The sequence below is a fragment of the Oncorhynchus masou genome, chromosome 22, assembly GCF_036934945.1.
Source record: "Oncorhynchus masou masou isolate Uvic2021 chromosome 22, UVic_Omas_1.1, whole genome shotgun sequence".
Taxonomy (NCBI): domain Eukaryota; kingdom Metazoa; phylum Chordata; class Actinopteri; order Salmoniformes; family Salmonidae; genus Oncorhynchus; species Oncorhynchus masou.
Genome location: NC_088233.1, coordinates 11,128,358 through 11,154,675, shown reverse-complemented (window position 1 = coordinate 11,154,675; position 26,318 = coordinate 11,128,358). Strand labels below are relative to the sequence as shown.

At 47.3% G+C, this 26,318-nt stretch overlaps 1 protein-coding gene across 1 annotated transcript in view; it reads left to right on the top strand.

Annotated features, from left to right (window-relative positions):
- The first annotated feature begins 939 nt into the window (after nt 1-939).
- Nucleotides 940-26,318, top strand: part of LOC135509007 (prickle-like protein 1) — a 102,064-nt gene continuing 76,685 nt past the window's right edge. Inside the window, exon 1 of the mRNA XM_064929289.1 lies at nt 940-1,203. The gene's annotated coding sequence lies outside the window, so the exon portion shown is untranslated. The remainder of the gene's footprint in view (nt 1,204-26,318) is intronic.

Here is a 26,318-nt window from a genome sequence, read left to right as displayed (position 1 = left end):
ATGAGATTTCATAAATGTTCAAAATCCATTATGTGGGTGGGCTAACTAAAACAAAACATTTACATTTACTCAATGACTCACTTTGTTAACATCTATGATACAGTATTAAAGACTTTCTCTGGAGCAGTCCCAGTGGAAATGGAAGCAGTAGTGAAACTCGCAGCAAAAATCGTCAACATTCTCAGGATTACTAAGAATGTCCACCTCTCTCTCTCTCTATGTCTCTCTCTCTCTCTCTCTCTCTATGCCTCTCTCACTCTCTCTCTTGCGCTCCCTCTCTCTCTCTATGTCTCTGTCTCTGTCTCTCTATGTCTCTCTCGCTCTCTCTCTCGCACTCCCTCCCTCTCTCTCTCTCTTTCTCTCTTTCTCTCTCTCTCGCCATCTCAATTCAATGACAAAGATATGGTCTCGCTCTCTTTCTCTCTCTCTCTCTCTCACACACACTCATTCCCTCTCTCTCTCTCTCTCTGTCTCTGTCTCTATCTCTATATCTCTCTCTCTTGCTCCCTCTCTCTCTCTTTCTCTCTCTCCCGCCATCTCAATTCAATGACTAAGATATGGTCTCTCTCTCACTCTCTCTCTCTCTTGCGCTCCCTCTCTCTCTCTCTCTCTCTATGTCTCTGTCTCTCTCTCTCTATGTCTCTCTCGCTCTCTCTCTCACTCCCTCCCTCTCTCTCTCTCTCTCTCTCTTTCTCTCTCGCCATCTCAATTCAATTCAATGACTAAGATATGGTCTCTCTCTCTCTCTCTCTCTCTCTCTCTCTCTCTCTCTCTCTCTCTCTCTCTCTCTCTATCTCTATATCTCTCTCTCTTGCTCCCTCTCTCCCTCTCTCTCTCTCTCTCTCGCTGTGGGGGTTGCTTGTTTAAGCCAATAGGCAAAGAGTAATGCTAATGCCATTTCGGTGTGGCTCGAGTTGAGCCCATTATTACGAACGGGGCGCTAGTGAATTTATAAGGAGATGCTGTGACAGTCATAGATGAACTTTTACAAAGTAGGCTCCCTAGTTCACTCGTTTTGCCTTCAACATGCAGTCGCCGACATTTGGACGAATCTAACCGCGCAGTTCGGAACAAGTCTGCGGGACAACGGTGCGCTTTCTGGACATTTAATTTTATGCCAATGCGACGTAACTTGAATCGTTTCTACACGTCAAGGAATATTAGTTCTGGATTCTTTGTTTACCACGACTGAACTCTTTGGGGGTAAGGATACCATTTATGTTGCGTCCTTGTATCAGTGTATCAAATATCAAATGATAGCCTGTTGCATAATGGAAACATGTTTATATTGCAATTTCGTTGAACTTTTATGAGCCTGAATTGCGCTGCCCAGTGAAGTGTGTTTTATTTGCTGAAAGTATTTATCATGAGCAAGCTATTTTAAAAGTGAATTAGTCACTTTATCGGGCTACTATTCACAATAAGCTTTGTGCTATTTGTTCATCGAGAGAAGTATATTTTCGATCAGTCTCTTTCATATTTAAATGCCCTGCTGTTGACTCAAAAAACGTGTTGGCTTTTTTTAGCAAAGGTCTGAGAGGGCTTTCTATGATACTTACAGACCGTTATGCATGGTCTGTAAATGATTATGAATGCTTCCAGAAATGAAATATTCTTGCCTACAAGGGAAATTAACAAAGTCTAGCTAGCCTGACCTTCCGATAAGATCACAAATAGTCTACTTTCCTTGTCTGTTGTGGTCTTGTGAAAAAACCCTAACGTCAATACTTGAAGCAATGTGGTCTAAAATATAGTGGGTGTCGAACTTCGAAGTGTGGAGGCTCCCTGGGTTCCAGATGTATGTTCTCAGCTGTTGCCTGTCACTTTGGTGACAACTGGTCGGCGCAGAGAACTGTGACTGGCCGCTGCTGCTGCGCTGTCTGTCAGTCTCTCCCTGCGCGGTCCCATCCCCAACTCCGGGAGAGCTGCCTTGCGCTCTGCTCAACGGGTGAAGGGCGAGCCGCCTGGCGCTCTGCTCAACGGGTGAAGGGCGAGCCGCCTGGCGCTCTGCTCAACGGGTGAAGGGCGAGCCGCCTGGCGCTCTGCTCAACGGGTGAAGGGCGGGCCGCCTGGCGCTCTGCTCAACGGGTGAAGGGCGAGCCGCCTGGCGCTCTGCTCAACGGGTGAAGGGCGAGCCGCCTGGCGCTCTGCTCAACGGGTGAAGGGCGAGCCGCCTGGCGCTCTGCACAACGGGTGAAGGGAGAGTGTGTTTACACTCTCTCCACAGTGTCACCTTCAGTCCTTTTCTGTCCTCTTGTGTGTTTAAGATTATTGATAGATATATTGTGAACTGACCTCTCTTGGTGAGACTAAGCACCTGTACTCAGTGCTCATGCAGTTCAAACGCATGCTTCATAATCACACACCTTTTTGAAGAGATTCTCAAAATTATTATAATCCCATTGGGGAATGGTGACACAAGCACACACATGCACACACACTCATCTCAATATTTTAAGATAGCCAAAGGCACCAACACATGGCAGTGGATGTTATATTTACTAAAGTTCTCCTCAAATAGTATTTGCTCCCAACATGGTACAGTCAACATCAGCATAAGCATGTCTGCATGCTCTCTCTATGGAGGCTTGTATTGTAGTGTGGCTCTGTGGTATGCTTTAGGCTAAGTATCAGTCAGATGGAGGGAGAGCAGGACAACCCTCTCACACACACACACACACACACACACATGCACGCCACACACATGCACTTACACAGACAGGCTGGCTTGTAATCTGTCACTGTGGCCACAGCTGGGGGGCTGTATGGGGGAAAGAAAAGCATATCTCTCTAACTCACTCTCTCTCTCTCTAACTCTCTCTCTAACTCTCTCTCTCTAACTCTCTCTAACTCTCTCTCTCCTGATCCCAGCACAGCCCTATTTAAGCCTGTCGTCTCAGAGAGGGGAGAACAGACTTATCCGTTCTCACACTTCAGAGTGGTCTCCATCTCCAAGTGTCATGCATGAGAGGTTTTAACTGTCACTTGGTCAGGCAGTGATTATGTACAATACATTTGGGGGTTGAGTTAGTGTGACCCCGTTCATTTGGAAGTTATTATTGAATCTGAGAGCAGAAACATTTGTGTTTGAAACACTATGGCACGCTGTGTGTGTGTGTGTGCGTGTGCGTGTGCGTGTGTGTGTGTGTGTGTGTGTGTACGTGTCCTGTGTCCAAGTGTGTGTTCATCTGTGTGTGTGTGATTCTTGGGGAAATAGGGAAAGGGGAAGCTCTCAGAGTAGAAATCAAGGTATGGGTGTCACCTAGTGGTTAGAACAGTCACTCACTGCTTTGGTTGGCAGTTTTTGGGTCAGCTCATTCATGACATTTCATTATGACGTAACTATCTAGAGTGAAATCATATCTAGGTGATTTATTGCATCTCTTCACAAGGTAATGAGACTTGATGATACTCCAAAAGGGATAATGTTTGTGTGCTCAATAACTTTTTTATTTATTTAACTAGGCAAGTCAGTTAACATGCTGACCAGACCGGACATGTCGCGTGAGCGAGTGTCGTAAAATACATTTAGAAATCCATGTTACTCAATTATTGCACCCACATTGCTCGCGCGCGCCAATGAGCGTCTGCGATGCCAAGGGCTACAAAAGAAGTAATTTATTTCTGACGCAGATCGCGCTGCAAGTTCTGCCTCTCCCATCTCCTCATTGGTTTATAGAAACAGGTACCCACGTGCCATCTCCTCATTGGTTATACCCATGTGGGTGATTGAAAGACTAACTGTTTTGCCGGTCGTTGTGGTAGTACTATGAAAGTTTAGATGCCAATCACCATATAAGTTCAAAGATGAAAAAGCCTGGAAGGAGGAGAGATGTTTAGAAACGATTCAGATGACCTTTTTATGTGTGGATGAATTGTCGGAGTAAAGGACCTTGTGCATTTCAGGTACAATAACAACTCAATGTTTATATTCCATGACAAATTAGCTAGCAACAGCAAGCTAGCTAAATAGGACAAATTAGCTAGCATGTGCAAGCTAGCTAGCTAAATTGCCATACATGTTTAATGCTTTTCGACCTGTCCCCAAGTTAATATAATCGGTTAAGAGTTTGTTTTGATATTTTAACCTGCATGTTATGATCAAGTTTGGTGTTAGGTGGGACAAAATAAATTCATGCACGATAGCAGCCGGTTTGGGTTCTAATTTAAAATTCTTATTTTACAATGACGCTCTACACCACTGGGCCAATTGTGTGCCCCGACCTATGGGACTCCCAATCATGGCCAGTTTTTATACAGCCTGGATTTGAACCAGACAAAAATGAGGTCAAACATTTTGTAGTGACACCTCAAGGGCTGAGATGCAGTGCCTTAGACCACTGTGGCACTCGGGAGTCCCAAATTGGCATAGCAATAGCAGGACCATAATAGACCACTGCTCTTTATCAGCATAAATAATGAATATATCTAAGCATATAAAACATACACCAAAGTCTGAGTTTTTTTGTCATTTCCTGTTTCATATTATTCAAAGTTGCTTTTCTATGTAGTATTATATATATTTCCTCACAAGCACGTCTCTATAGCCCTACAACAACAAAATGCTCATCCAGAGGCAGCGCTCCTAGTGGCCAGTGATTTTAATGCAGGAAAACTGAAACGTGTTTGACCTCATTTTTGTCACCTGTGAAACGAGAGGGAAAAAAACGTAGATCACCTTTACTCCACACACAGAGACGCATACCAAGCTCACCCTCCATTTGGAAAATCTGACCATAACTATATCCTCCTGATTCCTGCCGAGAAGCAAAAACTCAAACAGGCAGTACCAGTGACACACTCAATTCGGAAGTAGTCAGATGAAGCGGATGCTAAGCTATAGGACTGTTTTCTACCACAGACTGGACTATGTTCAGAGATTCATCTGATGGCATTGAGGATTTTACCACATCAGTCATCGGCTTCAGTAATAAGTGCATCGACAATGTCGTCCACACAGTGACCGTACGTATTATCCCAACCAGAAGCCATGGATTACAGGCAACATCCGCACTAATTTCAAGAGTTGCCCCTTTCAAGGAATGCGACACTAACCTGGACGCTGATAAGAAATCCCGTTACACGCTCCGACGAACCATCAAACAGGCAAAGCAGGGTGGGGCGGCAGGGTAGCCTAGTGGTTAGAGCGTTTGACTAGTAACCGAAAGGTTGCCAGGTCGAACCCCCGAGCTGACAAGGTACAAATCTGTCGTTCTGCCCTTGAACAGGCAGTTAACCCACTGTTCCTAGGCCGTCATTGAAAATAAGAATTTGTTCTTAACTGACTTGCCTAGTAAAATAAAGGTAAAATAAAAAATAAAAAAAAAGCGTCAATACAGAACTTAGATTGAGTCCTGTTACACCAGCTCTGATGCTCATTGGATGTGGCAGGGCTCGCAAACTATCATGGATTGCAAAGGGAAACCTAGCCACAAGCTGCCCAGTGACACGAGCCTACCAGACGAGCTTAATGCCTTCTATGCTCACTGCAAGGCAAGCAACACTGAACCATGCGGTGAGAGCACCCGCTCTTCTGGACCACTGCGTGATCCTGCTTAACACAACCGATGGGAGTAAGACCTTCAAACACGTTAACATTCACAAGGCCACAGGGCCAGACGGATTACCAGGAGGCATGACCACCATAGACCACCAAGAACGGCAACGTAACCTGTCTAAATGACTATCGCCCCGTAGCACTCAAAGGAAGGCCCAAAAAATAGTCAAAGACTCCAGCCACTGAAGCCACAGACTATTATCTCTGCTACCACACGTCAAGCGGTTTTGTGGCTAGGTTTCAAGCGGTACTAATGCACCAAGTCTGGAACCAACAGGTCTCTGAACAGCTTCTACCCTCTTGCCATAAGACTGCTAAAATAGATTGCTAAATAATGACTACACGGACTACCTGCAGTGACCATTTTCTTTAGCTCTAACTCTCTTGCACTGACTCTTTGAATACACATTGGACACTCTCACATACTTACACACACACACACACACGCACACGCACACACACACACACACACACACACACGCACACGCATGCATACTGACGCTACACTCTCACACTGGGGTGGCAAGTTCAAACCCCGAGCTGACAAGGTACAAATCTGTCGTTCTGCCCCTGAACAGGCAGTTAACCCACTGAAAATCATTGTCATTGAAAATAAGAATTTGTTCTTAACTGACTTGCCTAGTTAAATAAATAAAGGTAAATAAAAACACTGAAAAGGGAAATAAAAGCTTTGGTTTGTCATAAATCTTGGAAACATTGCAGATGCACCATGGTTGTTAAGTATGTAGAATCGATCGTTGTTCATTATATTTTTATATGCAGTGTATTGTTAAATCCTCACAGGATCAGCACTGTGTAGTTGATAACCCTGCCTGCTTATTCTCCTCAAGTTACATTCAATTAGTCTGGTCCCAGATCTGTTTGTACATTGTGGGCCTATGGCCAACTCCTATTGTCTTTACTATTAGCCTCGGCCCCAGATCTGTGTGTACATTGTGGGCCTATGGCCAACTCCTATTGTCTTTACTATTAGCCTCGGCCCCAGATCTGTGTGTACATTGTGGGCCTATGGCCAACTCCTATTGTCTTCACTATTAGCCTCGGTCCCAGATCTGTGTGTACATTGTGGGCCTATGGCCAACTCCTATTGTCTTTACTATTAGCCTCGGTCCCAGATCTGTGTGTACATTGTGGGCCTATGGCCAACTCCTATTGTCTTCACTATTAGCCTCAGTCCCAGATCTGTGTGTACATTGTGGGCCTATGGCCAACTCCTATTGTCTTTACTATTAGCCTCAGTCCCAGATCTGTGTGTACATTGTGGGCCTATGGCCAACTCCTATTGTCTTCACTATTAGCCTCGGTCCCAGATCTGTGTGTACATTGTGGGCCTATGGCCAACTCCTATTGTCTTTACTATTTACTATTAGCCTCGGTCCCAGATCTGTGTGTACATTGTGGGCCTATGGCCAACTCCTATTGTCTTCACTATTAGCCTCGGTCCCAGATCTGTGTGTACATTGTGGGCCTATGGCCAACTCCTATTGTCTTTACTATTAGCCTCGGTCCCAGATCTGTGTGTACATTGTGGGCCTATGGCCAACTCCTATTGTCTTTACTATTAGCCTCGGTCCCAGATCTGTGTGTACATTGTGGGCCTATGGCCAACTCCTATTGTCTTTACTATTAGCCTCGGTCCCAGATCTGTGTGTACATTGTGGGCATTTGGCCAACTCCTATTGTCTTTACTATTAGCCTCGGTCCCAGATCTGTGTGTACATTGTGGGCCTATGGCCAACTCCTATTGTCTTCACTATTAGCCTCGGTGCCAGAGCTGTTTGCGCAGTATAACTCCTAATGTCTTTGTCAATGCAAATAGGTGTTGACTATACAGCATAAACAGTTCTGGAACCAGGCTACCAACTCATCCAGTGAAAGAGACTGGTTCCAGAACATTAGTGCTGTACTGCGCCGTATCGTATAGCGTCAGCTAGACGACTGATCACAGACATTCGTCTAATCTTAGACATATACAGTCAGACACGTCGGCGTCTGTGTGTGTGTGTGTGTGTGTGTGTGTGTGTGTGTGTGTGTTTGTGTGTGGCAGACGCCCAACAGTGTGTGTGTGTGTGTTTGATAGTGAGTGTGTGCTGCAGACCCTGGCCGAGTATGAATGAGCAGAAATGTAAGTCCCGGTGCCAGTGTGCGTGTGTATGTTTTTCCTCTGTTGATTTAACACCCGTAACAGTGAAATGTACAGAGAGCTGTGTTTGTGCAGGGCTGCATAAATCACCCTCGCATCCGTGTAAATCGCTCTCAAGCCAAATACTCTGGCACTGTGCTGACAGGCTTTTATCCCCAGACAGACAGACATTGTGTGAGTGTGTGTGTGTGTGTGTGTAGGTGTGTGTGTGGGTGCGTACTGACCGACCTACCGACCGACCGACCGACCGACCTAGCGAGACCAGGTCGCTGCCTCCCTGCCGCATGGGCTAAAAGCAGTATCAGACAGATCCGTGTGACAAGCATGAGAGAGAGAAAGAGAGGCAGGAATAACCCTGGTTTTCATGGCCAGACTAGGGAGAGTTGGTGGTGGTGGTCAAACCATGGCAGAGTGACGGCAGAGTCCGTCGGTGGCCTCGACCGTAAACAGTTTGTGGTCGACCCTGGTGGTCCCTACACACACCGTGCCTTGCAGACTCACTCCATGGCTATTGCTGTGCTTCTTCAGTGGTGCTACAGTGTGGGAGTACTGTACAGACATTATCTTTGACATAAGAGTTGAATTAGAGCTTTATGTTTGCTTTGCTTTTCTTGCGTCAAAGTTTCAACTTTCAACTCCAACATGCTAATGCTGAGGCCTCCATGTGAGGCCTGTCTGGGCTGCCTGTTTGGGAAGCCTGTCTGGACTGCCTGTTTGGGATGCCTGTCTGGGCTGCCTGTCTGGGCTGCCTGTTTGGGAAGCCTGTTTGGGATGCCTGTCTGGGCTCCCTGTCTGGGCTGCCTGTCTGGTCTGCCTGTTTGGGAAGCCTGTTTGGGATGCCTGTCTGGGCTCCCTGTCTGGGCTGCCTGTCTGGTCTGCCTGTTTGGGAAGCCTGTTTGGGATGCCTGTCTGGGCTCCCTGTCTGGGCTGCCTGTCTGGTCTGCCTGTTTGGGCGGCCTGCACCTCACATTGAATCCACATGCTAAGCATTTAGCGCTTCGAGGCACAACTTTGTTTATTAGGAATTGTAGGATGATGTGGGGGGAAACAGAGTTCGCACAGCCGCTGGAGTTTAATGCCCTACCAGATCATCTGTGTTGCTGTAACCACACACACACACAACATAATGGTGGGTAAAACATTCAGACCACCAAGATGATGAAGTCATTACGACTGCACACACACACATATTTAATTATTTCCCCCATGCATTCTAAAGATGACCTGCTATAAAATATTACTGTATCATAGTCATGGAACATGTGCAAAACTCCCTTCTCCTTTGTGGTCAGAGTTTTGCAAAGAACACTTCATTCACACTTCTATCTACACCCATTGTGGTTCTGGAAAGTTGATCTCACCCAGCCTTACCCAGAACCAGATCCAGATAAACCTCATCGGAGGGTCCGTTTCCCCCTCCCAGATCCAGACTAGCACCAGACTGTTTTCCCCCTCTCAGACCCAGATCCAGACTAGCCCCAGACTGTTTTCCCCCTCTCAGACCCAGATCCAGGCTAGCATCAAACTGTTTTCCCCCTCTCAGACCCAGATCCAGGCTAGCATCAAACTGTTTCCCCCTCCCAGATCCAGGCTAGCCCCAGACTGTTTTCCCCTCTCAGACCCAGATCCAGGCTAGCATCCAGACTGTTTTCCCCCTCTCAGACCCAGATCCAGGCTAGCCCCAGACTGTTTTCCCCTCTCAGACCCAGATCCAGGCTAGCCCCAGACTGTTTTCCCCTCTCAGACACAGATCCAGGCTAGCCCCAGACTGTTTTCCCCCTCTCAGACCCAGATCCAGGCTAGCCCCAGACTGTTTTCCCCTCTCAGACCCAGATCCAGGCTAGCCCCAGACTGTTTTCCCCTCTCAGACCCAGATCCAGGCTAGCCCCAGACTGTTTTCCCCTCTCAGACCCAGATCCAGGCTAGCCCCAGACTGTTTTCCCCCTCTCAGACCCAGATCCAGGCTAGCCCCAGACTGTTTTCCCCCTCTCAGACCCAGATCCAGGCTAGCCCCAGACTGTTTTCCCCTCTCAGACCCAGATCCAGACTAGCACCAGACTGTTTTCCCCCTCTCAGACCCAGATCCAGGCTAGCACCAAACTGTTTTCCCCTCTCAGACCCAGATCCAGGCTAGCACCAGACTGTTTTCCCCTCTCAGACCCAGATCCAGACTAGCACCAGACTGTTTTCCCCCTCTCAGACCCAGATCCAGGCTAGCCCCAGACTGTTTTCCCCTCTCAGACCCAGATCCAGGCTAGCATCAAACTGTTTTCCCCCTCTCAGACCCAGATCCAGACTAGCACCAGACTGTTTTCCCCTCTCAGACCCAGATCCAGACTAGCACCAGACTGTTTCCCCCTCTCAGACCCAGATCCAGACTAGCACCAAACTGTTTTCCCCCTCTCAGACCCAGATCCAGACTAGCCCCAGACTGTTTTCCCCCTCTCAGACCCAGATCCAGGCTAGCATCAAACTGTTTTCCCCTCTCAGACCCAGATCCAGGCTAGCATCAAACTGTTTTCCCCCTCTCAGACCCAGATCCAGGCTAGCATCAAACTGTTTTCCCCCTCTCAGACCCAGATCCAGGCTAGCACCAGACTGTTTTCCCCTCTCAGACCCAGATCCAGGCTAGCCCCAGACTGTTTTCCCCCTCTCAGACCCAGATCCAGGCTAGCCCCAGACTGTTTTCCCCCTCTCAGACCCAGATCCAGGCTAGCACCAGACTGTTTTCCCCCTCTCAGACCCAGATCCAGGCTAGCCCCAGACTGTTTTCCTCCTCCCTCTTCTTCATTTACAGTGATCCTCATTATAGTAAGCAGAGCTGCAGCGTCACATGGAGAAGAGAGGATAGTAATTTTTTCAGCAGACCCTGCCACTTGTTTTGATGGTCATTAAGGAAGAATACGGGGGATTCATATAGAGCCTTCTGGGCTCCTGTTTCACTGGCCCCCTGGCTCCCTGAACCTCTGGCCCCCTGGCTCTATAGTCCCTAGCCCCCTGGGCCTCTGGCCCCCTGGCTCTCTGGTCGTCTGGCTCCCTGAACCTCTGCCCCCCTGGCTCTATAGTCCCTAGCTCCCTGGGCCTCAGGCCCCCTGACTCTCAGGCCCCCTGACTCCCTGGCTCTCAGGCCCCCTGACTCCCTGGGCCCCTGGCTCCTTAACTCCCTGACCTCCTGGCTCCCTGCTGTCTGGCTGTCTAGCGTTCTGTGGGCCCCTGCCGCTCTGGCCACCTAACTCCCTGGCCCCCTGGTTGGAAGTATGCAAAACGTCCCTTCCCTGGTCCTTCCTGTGTTTCTCATTCCAGACCTGCCGCCCTGTAGCCTAGCCCCTGGTCTGTTAACACGAAAGGTCAGATATTTAAAAATAGACTTTACTGGGCGTGGGGTTTATACATCCTGCAGCAAAGGTACTTCCTGGGATTTGTCCTAAAGGCCATGGTGGAGTATAATATATTTTATTTGGAATATTGTCCTACAGGAAGTGTTACTACTATGTAACTGATTATTAAGTTTCCTGAATGGCTGACATTGCAACTCATGTTGATGATCTGGTTACATGTCACCATTTAGCCTAGATGCATTATTTATGATGAGGCCAGAAATTACAAATGGATTATGATGAAGCATAGAATGGAATTGAAATGATATCCAGTGATTCTGAATGGCTCTGAAAATAAGACGATTACAGAGATGAGTAGACTGATATGGTCCCTCCCTCTCCTATGGAGAGATGTAATAATCAGGCCACTGCTCATCCACTCCTCCTCCATTATCTAACTCTGTTGTTCATAATGTGAGATCATCTATCTTCTGGTCCAGAGATAATTCTCTTAAAGACAGTCCACGGAACTTTGGCAACTACTAAGTATTTTTTAAACCTCTCTCGTTGGTTTGGATGTGTCCATGTGTAGTTCATACATGCATAATCTATTATCAGAATTACTGTCTTACCTCAGTGAGCCACAAAATCACTCGTTTGAAAACTACTGTGTTTCTGGAAGCCAAGCTGCGACATTTTCCTTACATTTTCCCCCATGTGTCACAGCCTCCTAGCAATTTGAGTTCTAGCCAATGAGCTTCAGCCCCTCGCCATTTGAGTGACAGCTAGAAAGAGTCACATTATCCACACACAGCAGAGTGGGAGAGACAACAATGACATGGTGCACATATCTGCACATGTGTGACATAGTATGCAATTTTCGGTGACCACTCATGGCTTTCAGAACTACTGGCTAAAAAGTATACAACATGATCTTCCTGCCCAGGAGAGTGAACGATACTTACTTCTACACTGCAGTGAGGAGTGAATTCGATTACAGTCTGGAGGTTTTGTTCACTGATACGTGTTGCGTGGTTACCAGCATTAACAAACATACTCGGTAATGACCAAGCAGAGGTTCTCAATTAGGTTGTGCACGAGAGAAGAGGAACGCTACAAAGACAGAAACTGTCCCTAACTCAAGTTTCAAGTTTTAATGTCACGTGCACAAGTACGGTGAAATGCCTTTCTTCCAAGCTCTAAAACCAACAATGTGATAATCAGTAACAATGTAATAGTAAAAACAACATATGGTAGAACAACAATACAAATAAGAAATAAGAAGAACAAAGATAAAGTAAGTAAGCTATATACAGGGTCAGTTCCAGTACCATATTTACAATGTGCAGGGAGATTGGAGTGATAGAGGTAGATATGTAGAGGGGTAAGGTGACTAGGCATCAGGATATATGATAAACAGAGTTGCAGCAATGAGGGAACATATCAAACAGTGCTTCCTGATTCCAAGCACTCTCCGCTGCCAACGTGCGGTAATCCACTGTGTAGTCTGCCACACTGCGGGAGTCCTGCCGAATCTGGATTAGCTTCCAGACAGCTTCTCTCTCGGGGGAACAGGGCATCAAAAACCATCTTCACCTCTCCCACGAACTACTCCAGACTAGCGCATATGGCCGGCTGGTGTTCCCACACAGCAGTAGCCCAGGTGAGAGCCCTCCCGGACATCAGCATGATGAGGTAGGCTATCTTGAAGCGATCTGAGGGGAAGGAGGAGGGCTGAAGCTTGAAGATGAGGGCACACTGAGCTAGAAACTGCCAGGTGCTCGGCTCTCCATTGAAGCGTTCCGGGGGTAGGTAAGTGGGGCTCCCAAGAAGGTGGAGTGACCGATGAGACGGCACTGCTAACCGCTGAGTTACTGAGGGGCTGTGGGGTTACCACCATGGTAGGCTGCCTCCCAGACAACCTGTGGAATTGCTCCAGCAAAATATCCAACGCCCGGTCATGGCTTTCAGCCAACGTTTGGACTCCCTCCATAAGACCACTAAGCAATTCCTCGTGCCTACCAATGGAGGCTCCTTGCACAGCTGGCTCAGGTCTGCTGGGTCAGTCATGGCCAGTTCGTACTATCACGTTTTCAGGGAAGACCCAGATGCAGACAACATCGAAGTAACAACAGGTTATTAATCCAACAGGGGCAGGCAAAAGACAGGTCAAGTGCAGGCAGGATTCAGTAATCCAGACAGGTGGGGCAAAGGTACAGGATGGCAGGCAGGCTCAGGGTCATGGTAGACAGAGGTCAGTAATCCAGATAGGTGGGGCAAAGATACAGGATGGTAGGCAGGCTCAGGGTCAGGGCAGGCAGAATGGTCAACACCGGGAAACAGAGGGGAAAACGCTGGTAGGCTTGATGAAACAAAACAAACTGGAAAAAGACAAACAGAGAACACAGGTGTAAATACACAGGGGATAATGGGCAAGATGGGTGACACCTGGAGGGGTTGGAGACAATCACAAAGACAGGTGAAACAGATCAGGGTGTGACAGAAAGGTTGGAATATAACATTCCTTCCAAGTGCTGGATGCCATCAAAAGTGTTGGATCTAGATCTAGATTGCAGATGTGATTATTTCCAGTGATATTTAAAACAAACACATAAAGTAAAAGTGATGCCACCATGCCGAAGTTGTCGGTCACCATTTTATTGAGGGTGTCAGCTGATCCGGGAGAAAGACGGTATAGTCTGTTTCCTCTCTGACTTCCACTCAAACTGGTTTGATAGACAGTGAGATGCCTGTGTAGGATCTCTCTCTCTCTCTGTGAATTCTCTGTGAATTCTTTAAATCTGGTGTAGAGCAAAAGTCTTGCCTTTCAGTTGATCATTTATGTAGTAAATGAATCATCTAATTGCAGATGTGAATCTTCTTTTGGGTGTTAGAGGTTGTGGTTATTCACATGTTGTAAATATATATCCTATCCTGTTCTATCCTATTCTATCCGATTCTATCATATCCTATCCTATCATATTCTATCATTTTCTATGGTGTTCTATTCTATCCTATTATATTATATTCTATTCTATCCTATCCTACTCTACTCTATTCTATCCTTTCCTATTCTATCCTATCCTATTCTATTCATCCTATTCTATCCTATCCTATTCTATTCATCCTATTCTATCCTATCCTATCCTATTCTACTCTATCCTATCCTATCCCATTCTATTCTATTCTATTCTATCCTATCCTATTCTATTCTATTCATCCTATTATATCCTATCCCATTCTATTCTATTCTATTCTATCCTATCCTATTCTATTCTATTCATCCTATTCTATCCTATCCTATTCTACTCTATCCTATCCTATCCCATTCTATTCTATTCTATTCTATCCTATCCTATTCTATTCTATTCATCCTATTATATCCTATCCTATTCTATCCTATCCTATTCTATTCATCCTATTCTATTCTATCCTATCCTATTCTATCCTATCCTATTCTATCCTATCCTATTCTACTCTATCCTATCCTATTCTATCCTATTCTATTCATCCTATTCTATTCTATCCTATCCTATTCTACTCTATCCTATCCTATTCTATTCTATCCTATCCTATTCTATTCATCCTATTCTATTCTATCCTATCCTATTCTACTCTATCCTATCCTATTCTATCCTATTCTATCCTATCCTATTCTATTCATCCTATTCTATTCTATCCTATTCTATCCTATCCTATTCATTCTATTCTATCATATTCTATCATTTTCTATGCTGTTTTATTATATCCTATTATATGATATCATATTCTATCACACATCTCTTCTTTTGGGTGCTAGCTAGTGTTTATCCCCATGTTATGAGTAGACATATCTGTTGTCAGCTGGTGGAAGTGACTATACGTCACAGTTGAAAGTTGGCTTGAGGCTAACGTAGCTAACCTACAGGTGGGTCAATATTGATGCTAGGCTAACTGAAGAGGCCATATCTAGTTAACCTCAGGGCCACAATAGCCCCAGCATGCCCAAGGCTGCCAGTTTGGTGCGCTTACCCTGTCTTCCTGTTCTGACTGTTCTGTTAGGGCCTGGGCTTGAAAAGAAAACAGTGTAGTGGAAGGAGGCAGTGAGGGAGAGAGGCAGTGAGGGAGAGAGGCAGTGAGGGAGAGAGGCAGTGAGGGAGAGAGGCAGTGAGGGAGAGAGGCAGTGAGGGAGAGAGGCATGAGGGATGGAGGGAGGGAATGAAGGGATGCTGATCGGGAGGGAATGGAGGGATGGACTAGCATTAGCCCCAAATTTAGAGGTAGCATGTGTGTTTGTGTGCGCGTGCCGGTGTGTGTGCGCGTGCCTGTGTGTGCGCGTGCCTGTGTGTGCGCGTGCCTGTGTGTGTGCGTGCCTGTGTGTGTGCGTGCGTGTACACGCGCGCATGTGCGTGTGTGTGTCTGCTCAACAGATGACTCTATGACGTTAACAACATGATAAAAGAAATCCCAGATGGAGTCAAAAGATAAACAATTTGCTTCTAAATGAATTGCCATTAAAATGTTGTGAAATTCTTCAGCATGTTTCCACATTCACACATAGTAGGCCATGTCAGTCCATAAAGTTGATTGAAATCATTTAGATGTCATTAGTAACCTCATTAGTAACATTTCCAAAAATTACATAAGATGAAAGAACAGGACAGACAGCGTACATCCCAAATGGCACCCTATTCCCTACATAGTGCACTGCTTTTGACCAAAGCCCTATGGACCCTGGTCAAAAGTAGTGTACTATATAGGGAATATGGTGCCATTTGGGGTGAAGAAATAGTACAGGCCTGTCGTAGGTCTTGTGTCTAACGATAAGCCGTGTGGCATGCCAGAGGGAAAGACATCTGTAATCTGTGAGGTGATGCTCCCGAGTGGTGCAGCGGTCTACGGCACTGCATTTCTCTGCTAGATGTGTCACTACAAACCCTGGTTTAATCCTGGGCTGTACCACAACTTGCCGTGATCGGGAGTCCTATAGGGTGGCACACCATCGGCCCAGCGCTGTCTGGATTAGAGGAGGGGGGTAGGCTGTCATTGTAAAATAAGAATTTGTTCTTAACTGACTTGCCGAGTTAATAAATAAAGGTTAAGTAAAAAATAAATCGAGGCTGGTGTCCTGTTTTCCATATAGCCTGGACACTGTTAAAGCTGTGCATTTAGCTCCCAGTCCCAGGACACCTAATGGTTATAGTACATTGTTCTGGGATCTCACAACCCACAACCAAATCTCTCTACTCAATTTGAGTTGCATTTATGTTGACATTTAAGTTATGTTACAATTTATGTTACAATTTTAAAAGTCTGTTATGAGAGACTAGTCAGGTTGCTTTCAAACATGAAGAAGGCAGTTTACACTAAGCACTGTGCATTTCTCTCTCTCGCTCAGCTGTGATGGCCTCTGACCTCTCCTGTTGTCCACAATGCGACCCCAAGCTATAGACAGGCCTGGGCACTGGTCCCCCCCAGACCACGTCCATGGTCAACCGGAGCAAACAGTCAGGTGAGGGTGGACATCTCATACTTCACCCCTGGCCCCTGGACAGAAGTCTAATAATGGGGTCTGGGACGACTATGTCCCCTAACCCTTAACCTTAGCCCTCTCTATAGGCTACCTGTGAGTGCTAGCTAGCTGTAACTCCACATGAAGGGGTGAAGAGGTCAACTTCAGAGTTAGGGAGGAGGGTTATGGGGGCTATAAAATGAGGGGTATAATTCAGCCTCTTTTCCATCTCTCTTGTTCTTCCTGGTCTGTTTTTTACTACCATCTTAATGACTTAAATTGTGTCCAATTAAGCTAAGGGCTGTTACTGAAGCATCTCTACTGACTGTAGTCTGAAGCATGTGTTTAATTAGCCAGTTGTAAAAGACTGGAGCGAACGGAGTGTTCCTGCAGGAATGTTAATGATTGGTGGGATGATGAGATCCCTTACTGTGCTGAGAGAAGACGCGTTTGACTGTTTCATTTAGTATTGTTGAATGCAATGGTTAGCCGTTTGAATCCCTGTGGGTCGTCTGAAAAATGCTTCCATGTGTGAGAAGAAGGGAAATCTTTTTTCTTCTTTTATGGCCTCCTTCTTACGACTACCCTCAGAGCGGTCACATCCGGGCGGCTTCGACAAATCGGTCCGGATCATGTGCCAGTTTAGCTTTGAGCAAGAAACAAATAGGAAATGGTTTCCCTCCTCGCTGTGTGTGTGTCCCTCACCATGCGTGGGGATAAAGTGTTTGACTCTGAGGAGAGCTGCAGGAGGAGCTGGAAGTCCCAGATGTGTTTAGTTACAGTTGTTTCAGATTTTTTTTGTGTCAAATGTGTCCTTTTGATGCTGAAGTCACATAGAAGTCTGGTGGTGGGTCAGAGGTCAGAGGTTACGGGTCATTCTCAGCGAGTAGGGGTCACCTCGTGAACCTGGACATTGACTGGGTGCTGGTCCAACAGGGACACCACTCCAAGCACTAAAACATGTTCTGTAACTCGTAAAGACCACAGGTATAATGCTGACATAAACCATGAAAACCCAAAGCCATCTCTCAAATTGTTAAGTAATAACCAAAAGAAAAGCATTTGGAAAATCTTACTCACCAGAGCTCTCAGTTTAACCTTAAGTAAACTGGCAAACTGTCATTTTAGTGAAGAGCAGGACCACATGACAGCCTTTGCTCCTTTGCTGAGGCAGCAGCTTTTGTCAGTGTAAGTGTGCAGAATATGACCTTCCCGTTCAGCCTGTCTCCACTGTGTGTTGAATATGACCTTCCCATTCAGCCTGTCTCCACTGTGTGTTGAATATGACCTTGCCATTCAGCCTGTCTCCACTGTGTGTAGAATATGACCTTCCCATTCAGCCTGTCTCCACTGTGTGTTGAATATGACCTTCCCATTCAGCCTGTCTCCACTGTGTGTTGAATATGACCTTCCCATTCAGCCTGTCTCCACTCTGTGTTGAATATGACCTTCCCGTTCAGCCTGTCTCCACTGTGTGTTGAATATGACCTTCCCGTTCAGCCTGTCTCCACTCTGTGTAGAATATGACCTTGCCGTTCAGCCTGTCTCCACTGTGTGTTGAATATGACCTTCCCATTCAGCCTGTCTCCACTGTGTGTTGAATATGACCTTCCCATTCAGCCTGTCTCCACTGTGTGTTGAATATGACCTTCCCATTCAGCCTGTCTCCACTGTGTGTTGAATATGACCTTCCCATTCAGCCTGTCTCCACTGTGTGTTGAATATGACCTTCCCATTCAGCCTGTCTCCACTGTGTGTAGAATATGACCTTTCCATTCAGCCTGTCTCCACTGTGTGTTGAATATGACCCTCCCATTCAGCCTGTCTCCACTGTGTGTTGAATATGACCTTCCCATTCAGCCTGTCTCCACTGTGTGTAGAATATGACCCTCCCATTCAGCCTGTCTCCACTCTGTGTAGAATATGACCCTCCCATTCAGCCTGTCTCCACTGTGTGTTGAATATGACCCTCCCATTCAGCCTGTCTCCACTCTGTGTTGAATATGACCCTCCCATTCAGCCTGTCTCCACTGTGTGTAGGATATGACCTTCCCGTTTAGCCTGTCTCCACTTTGTGTTGAATATGACCTTCCCATTCAGCCTGTCTCCACTGTGTGTAGAATATGACCTTCCCGTTTAGCCTGTCTCCACTTTGTGTTGAATATGACCTTCCCATTCAGCCTGTCTCCACTGTGTGTAGAATATGACCTTCCCATTCAGCCTGTCTCCACTGTGTGTAGACTGCCACAGTCCTTTATTGAGTTGTTTCCTCAAATAAAGGCTCCTCCCCCTTCAACATCCCTGAGGAGCTGTGTCTTTCTACTTCCCTTTGTAGCCAATGAGATCCCCACTTTACAACTGGGTGAGGGGGCGTCAAATCGAGTGTGAACTACGATGATCAACCTGTCCCTGACTGTAGTAGGCTACGTCCCAAATGACACCCTATTCCCTATTTAGATAACTGCTTTTGACCAGGGCCCTTAGGGTTTTGGTCATAAGTAGTGCTATATCGGGAATAAGTTGCTATTTAGAACACAGCCCTAGATTGTCACTGTAGCAGTGTTGGTGATGCAGTTAGACAGGAGTGTTGCTGTTATAAAACGCCGTCTCAGGGCGTTTTGACAGGCTACTCACAGATGTGTTATGTAGGTATTGGTTTTGCAATACAATACCATACAATGAATGCATAGAGGAGTTGGGATTGGAACACTAGTCTGTACTCTCTAGTAACATCTGAATATAATAGCTTTGTACGTTCCATTTCATACTTTCACCTTAAATTGTTAAATTCTCCCCCACACTGTTTGACATCATATACTGGAAACCTTATTTTGCTTGTATAACTTAATACTGTTATGGTCCATAATAACAGTCTGGGTGAGGGGAGGCCGGGGTTAGGGGAGGGTTTGGCCGGGGTTAGGGGAGGCCGGGGTTAGGGGAGGGTTTGGCCGGGGTTAGGGGAGGGTTTGGCCGGGGTTAGGGGAGGGTTTGGCCGGGTTTAGGGGAGGCCGGGGTTAGGGAGGCCGGGGTTAGGGGCAGGGTTTGGCCGGGGTTAGGGGAGGCCGGGGTTAGGGGAGGGTTTGGCCGGGGTTAGGGGAGGCCGGGGTTAGGGGAGGCCGGGGTTAGGGAGGCCGGGGTTAGGGGAGGGTTTGGCCGGGGTTAGGGAGGCCGGGGTTAGGGGAGGCCGGGGTTAGAGGAGGCCGGGGTTAGAGGAGGGTTTGGCCGGGGTTAGGGGAGGGTTTGGCCGGGTTTAGGGGAGGCCGGGGTTAGGGGAGGCCGGGGTTAGGGGAGGGTTTGGCCGGGGTTAGGGGAGGGTTTGGCCGGGGTTAGGGGAGGGTTTGGCTGGGGTCGGCCGTCATTGTAAAATAAGAATTTGTTCTTAACTGACTTGCCTAGTTAAATAAAGGTTAAATAAAAAATTAAATAATCCAATCATTAGGTGTGGATAATTTGATGTTTGCACTCATGTTAACCTCTAGTTAAATGTAAAAGTTATGAGAAAAAAAGCCACAATATTCTGTCGTGATTTATTTCCCTTTTTTAGTAAACAGATTTGCAGTCTGTTTAAACATGTAGATGCAGCTATATTGCAAAATAAAAATAGAGAATTTCAAAGTGATTGATGACGCTTGCTCGAGTTCTGAATCAAATTCATAACTATCACGTATTAAAAACCAAATACCCAATCAATATGTTGACATTAAAATGGCAGCGATCTCCAACTGCTCTCACAGCTCTGTTTTCAACTGTCCTGACCAGGCGCCTGACTAGCTGTGTGAAAACTGGTAGAAAAGGGGTTATCTGAGAGATATACGGCGAACAAGACACCAAGGTCCATCCCACTACAGTCTGACCTGGGTTTGTCCTGGGCCAATCTAGCGAAGTCAATATCAACGCTGCTCCGCCTCTGATTGTTAGCTCCACTACGACCACCAGTTCACCTTTCTCTCCTCTCTTTCTTCCCTATTTTATCCCCCTTTTTTCATGGCGTAAAAGGATTGTTATTACAGTAGAGTGATGGGAGTTTATGAGGTCTTTATGACTCGGGGCTTTGTGTTAGGCTCTTCTCCTGGTGATAGTGCCCTGTATTGGCAGGTCACTGAAAGCCTGGAGAATGAGACAATCAGGCCAATAGCTTTTATGATATAAGGTAACTCACACATCATCATTGGGTGCTAATCTCAACAATGGGCTCTGAATGGTGTCATGTAAACTGCAAATGAACCCTTAACTCTTAAGGTGTACTATACTGTGCTGTCCACTGCGGGGGCAAGGAGTCCCATAGCCGAGACTGTCGTGACCTTCTCATTGCCCCTACACGTTTCTGCTTTACAGCCTCTGTCATGGGGTAGAGTTAAGGAACTAGAATTAAGCAATAAGGCACGAGATAGTGTGGTATATGGCCAATATACCACGGCTAAGGGCTGTTCTTAGGCACAACACAAGCAGTGCACATTTTTTGTATGCGTATGTGATCCCTGCGGGAATTGAACCCACAACTTGACCAACTTGAGCCACACAGGACCACTAGTGTGATGATTATATGAATTGCGATTTATAGGTCATGAACACATACTACTACAGTTTTTACTGAGCATCTTACAACCTTGTGGGATTCGTCATGTTCAAGAGTGAGGCCAGTTTGACCACTGAACAATGTGTTGTTTTATTATCGTGGGTTGTTGGTCATGCCTCTTGACGCTGGTCCTTTCCTGTCATTGAGGCATGCTATAGCTAGACTCTAACTCTCCAGGGCAACCACTCAACGGGGTGGAGCCGGCGGGGTGGAGCCGGCGGGGTGGAGCCGGCGGGGTGGAGCCGGCGGGGTGGAGCCGGCAGGGTGGAGCCAGCGGGGTGTTGTTTGACAGTGGTAGAAGGTGCTATGGACCAGAGACCAGGCGTGAGGTGCTGCATGGTCAGGTTTTTTGTTGTTGTTGTTGTGTGTGTGTGTGTGTGTGTGTGTGTGTGTGTGTGTGTGTGTGTGTGTGTGTGTGTGTGTGTAGTGTCTCTGAAAGGGGAATTGGGCTGTAAAGACCCCCGGGGGTAGATATTCATGGGTGAGCCTTAAAGGTCACGTCAGAGCTTGTCTCGTGTACACACACACACACACACACACACACACACACACACACACACACACACACACACACACACACACACACACACAAATCAAATCAAATGTATTTATATAGCCCTTCTTACATCAGCTGATATATCAAAGTGCTGTACAGAATCCCAGCCTAAAATCCTAAACAGCAAGCAATGCAGGTGTAGAAGCACACACACACACTCATGTATGCACGCACGTCTGCAAGCAGACACACACACACAAAGAGGTCAGGGATGGCTTGTCTTGCGGCGACATATCCGATGTTGAACCTTGAACTGTGAAATTGTTAGAGCCCTTTCTAACAACAGGGTTGTAGGGCAGCCAGCGAGCATTGAAATGCAAGACTATGAGCAGAGCAGAATCAAGCCATGGCTTTTCAAATGTCTTTCTGATGTGCTGTATGTGGTGTGGAGCAGGGTAAGAAACACTTACATTGTTTTGCCATTGGCTTTAAAAACTACACTGAACAAAAATATAAACGCAACATGTAAAGTGTTGGTCCCATGTTTCATGAGCTGAAATAAAATATACCAGATATAACATACCAAATAGGTTTACATCCCTGTTAGTGAGCATTTCTCCTTTGCCAAGATAATCCATCAACCTGGCAGGTGCGGCATATCAAGATTAAACAGCATGATCATGACAGAGGCATCTGGAGGTGAAAGAAACACACACCTGTTTAGGCAAGGTCCTGGCTAGCGGAGTAGAACACCTGTTTAGGAGAGGTCCTGGCTAGTGGAGTAGAACACCTGTTTAATAGAGGTCCTGGCTAGCGGAGTAGAACACCTGTTGGCTAGCGGAGTAGAACACCTGTTTATTAGAGGTCCTGGCTAGCGGAGTAGAACACCTGTTTATTAGAGGTCCTGGCTAGTGGAGTAGAACACCTGTTTATTAGAGGTCCTGGCTAGTGGAGTAGAACACCTGTTTATTAGAGGTCCTGGCTAGCGGAGTAGAACACCTGTTTATTAGAGGTCCTGGCTAGCGGAGTAGAACACCTGTTTATTAGAGGTCCTGGCTAGCGGAGTAGAACACCTGTTTAGGAGAGGTCCTGGCTAGCGGAGTAGAACACCTGTTTAGGAGAGGTCCTGGCTAGCGGAGTAGAACACCTGTTTATTAGAGGTCCTGGCTAGCGGAGTAGAACACCTGTTTATTAGAGGTCCTGGCTAGCGGAGTAGAACACCTGTTTAGGAGAGGTCCTGGCTAGCGGAGTAGAACACCTGTTTAGGAGAGGTCCTGGCTAGTGGAGTAGAACACCTGTTTAGGAGAGGTCCTGGCTAGCGGAGTAGAACACCTGTTTATTAGAGGTCCTGGCTAGCGGAGTAGAACACCTGTTTATTAGAGGTCCTGGCTAGTGGAGTAGAACACCTGTTTAGGAGAGGTCCTGGCTAGCGGAGTAGAACACCTGTTTATTAGAGGTCCTGGCTAGCGGAGTAGAACACCTGTTTAGGAGAGGTCCTGGCTAGCGGAGTAGAACACCTGTTTATTAGAGGTCCTGGCTAGCGGAGTAGAACACCTGTTTATTAGAGGTCCTGGCTAGTGGAGTAGAACACCTGTTTAGGAGAGGTCCTGGCTAGCGGAGTAGAACACCTGTTTATTAGAGGTCCTGGCTAGCGGAGTAGAACACCTGTTTATTAGAGGTCCTGGCTAGCGGAGTAGAACACCTGTTTAGGAGAGGTCCTGGCTAGCGGAGTAGAACACCTGTTTATTAGAGGTCCTGGCTAGTGGAGTAGAACACCTGTTTAGGAGAGGTCCTGGCTAGCGGAGTAGAACACCTGTTTATTAGAGGTCCTGGCTAGCGGAGTAGAACACCTGTTTAGGAGAGGTCCTGGCTAGCGGAGTAGAACACCTGTTTATTAGAGGTCCTGGCTAGCGGAGTAGAACACCTGTTTATTAGAGGTCCTGGCTAGCGGAGTAGAACACCTGTTTATTAGAGGTGCTGGCTAGCGGAGTAGAACACCTGTTTAGGAGAGGTCCTGGCTAGCGGAGTAGAACACCTGTTTAGGAGAGGTCCTGGCTAGCGGAGTAGAACACCTGTTTATTAGAGGTCCTGGCTAGTGGAGTAGAACACCTGTTTAGGAGAGGTCCTGGCTAGCGGAGTAGAACACCTGTTTATTAGAGGTCCTGGCTAGCGGAGTAGAACACCTGTTTATTAGAGGTCCTGGCTAGCGGAGTAGAACACCTGTTTAGGAGAGGTCCTGGCTAGCGGAGTAGAACACCTGTTTATTAGAGGTCCTGGCTGGCGGAGTAGAACACCTGTTTAGGCAAGGTCCTGGCTAGCGGAGTAGAACACCTGTTTAGGAGAGGTCCTGGCTAGCGGAGTAGAACACCTGTTTAGGCAAGGTCCTGGCTAGCGGAGTAGAACACCTGTTTATTAGAGGTCCTGGCTAGAGGAGTAGAACACCCGTTTAGGAGAGGTCCTGGCTAGCGGAGTAGAACACCTGTTTAGGCAAGGTCCTGGCTAGCAGAGTAGAACACCTGTTTAGGCAAGGTCCTGGCTAGCGGAGTAGAACACCTGTTTATTAGAGGTCCTGGCTAGCGGAGTAGAACACCCGTTTAGGAGAGGTCCTAGCTAGCGGAGTAGAACACCTGTTTAGGAGAGGTCCTGGCTAGCGGAGTAGAACACCTGTTTATTAGAGGTCCTGGCTAGCGGAGTAGAACACCTGTTTAGGCGAGGTCCTGGCTAGCGGAGAAGAACACCTGTTTAGGAGAGGTCCTGGCTAGCGGAGAAGAACACCTGTTTAGGAGAGGTCCTGGCTAGCGGAGTAGAACACCTGTTTAGGAGAGGTCCTGGCTAGCGGAGTAGAACACCTGTTTATTAGAGGTCCTGGCTAGCGGAGTAGAACACCTGTTTATTAGAGGTGCTGGCTAGCGGAGTAGAACACCTGTTTAGGAGAGGTCCTGGCTAGCGGAGTAGAACACCTGTTTATTAGCGGTCCTGGCTAGCGGAGTAGAACACCTGTTTATTAGAGGTGCTGGCTAGCGGAGTAGAACACCTGTTTATTAGAGGTCCTGGCTAGCGGAGTAAAACACCTGTTTAGGAGAGGTGCTGGCTAGCGGAGTAGAACACCTGTTTAGGAGAGGTCCTGGCTAGCGGAGTAGAACACCTGTTTAGGAGAGGTCCTGGCTAGCGGAGTAGAACACCTGTTTAGGAGAGGTCCTGGCTAGTGGAGTAGAACACCTGTTTAGGAGAGGTCCTGGCTAGCGGAGTAGAACACCTGTTTATTAGAGGTCCTGGCTAGCGGAGTAGAACACCTGTTTATTAGAGGTCCTGGCTAGTGGAGTAGAACACCTGTTTAGGAGAGGTCCTGGCTAGCGGAGTAGAACACCTGTTTAGGAGAGGTCCTGGCTAGCGGAGTAGAACAATTGTTTAATAGAGGTCCTGGCTAGCGGAGTAGAACACATGTTTAGGAGAGGTGCTGGCTAGCGGAGTAGAACACCTGTTTAGGAGAGGTCCTGGCTAGCGGAGTAGAACACCTGTTTAGGCAAGGTCCTGGCTAGCGGAGAAGAACACCTGTTTATTAGAGGTCCTGGCTAGCGGAGTAGAACACCTGTTTATTAGAGGTGCTGGCTAGCGGAGTAGAACACCTGTTTATTAGAGGTCCTGGCTAGCAGAGTAGAACACCTGTTTAGGAGAGGTCCTGGCTAGCGGAGTAGAACACCTGTTTAGGAGAGGTCCTGGCTAGCGGAGTAGAACACCTGTTTAGGAGAGGTCCTGGCTAGCGGAGTAGAACACCTGTTTAGGAGAGGTCCTGGCTAGCGGAGTAGAACACCTGTTTAGGAGAGGTCCTGGCTAGCGGAGTAGAACACCTGTTTAGGCAAGGTCCTGGCTAGCGGAGTAGAACACCTGTTTATTAGAGGTCCTGGCTAGCGGAGTAGAACACCCGTTTAGGAGAGGTCCTGGCTAGCGGAGTAGAACACCTGTTTAGGAGAGGTCCTGGCTAGCGGAGTAGAACACCTGTTTAGGCAAGGTCCTGGCTAGCGGAGTAGAACACCTGTTTATTAGAGGTCCTGGCTAGCGGAGTAGAACACCTGTTTAGGAGAGGTCCTGGCTAGCGGAGTAGAACACCTGTTTAGGAGAGGTCCTGGCTAGCGGAGTAGAACACCTGTTTATTAGAGGTCCTGGTTAGCGGAGTAGAACACCTGTTTAGGCAAGGTCCTGGCTAGCGAAGTAGAACACCTGTTTATTAGAGGTCCTGGCTAGCGGAGTAGAACACCTGTTTAGGAGAGGTGCTGGCTAGCGGAGTAGAACACCTGTTTAGGAGAGGTCCTGGCTAGCGGAGTAGAACACCTGTTTATTAGAGGTCCTGGCTAGCGGAGTAGAACACCTGTTTAGGAGAGGTGCTGGCTAGCGGAGTATAACACCTGTTTAGGAGAGGTCCTGGCTAGCGGAGTAGAACACCCGTTTAGGAGAGGTCCTGGCTAGTGGAGTAGAACACCTGTTTAGGCGAGGTCCTGGCTAGCGGAGTAGAACACCTGTTTAGGCAAGGTCCTGGCTAGCGGAGTAGAACACCTGTTTAGGAGAGGTCCTGGCTAGCGGAGTAGAACACCTGTTTAGGCAAGGTCCTGGCTAGCGGAGTAGAACACCTGTTTATTAGAGGTCCTGGCTAGCGGAGTAGAACACCCGTTTAGGAGAGGTCCTGGCTAGCGGAGTAGAACACCTGTTTAGGCAAGGTCCT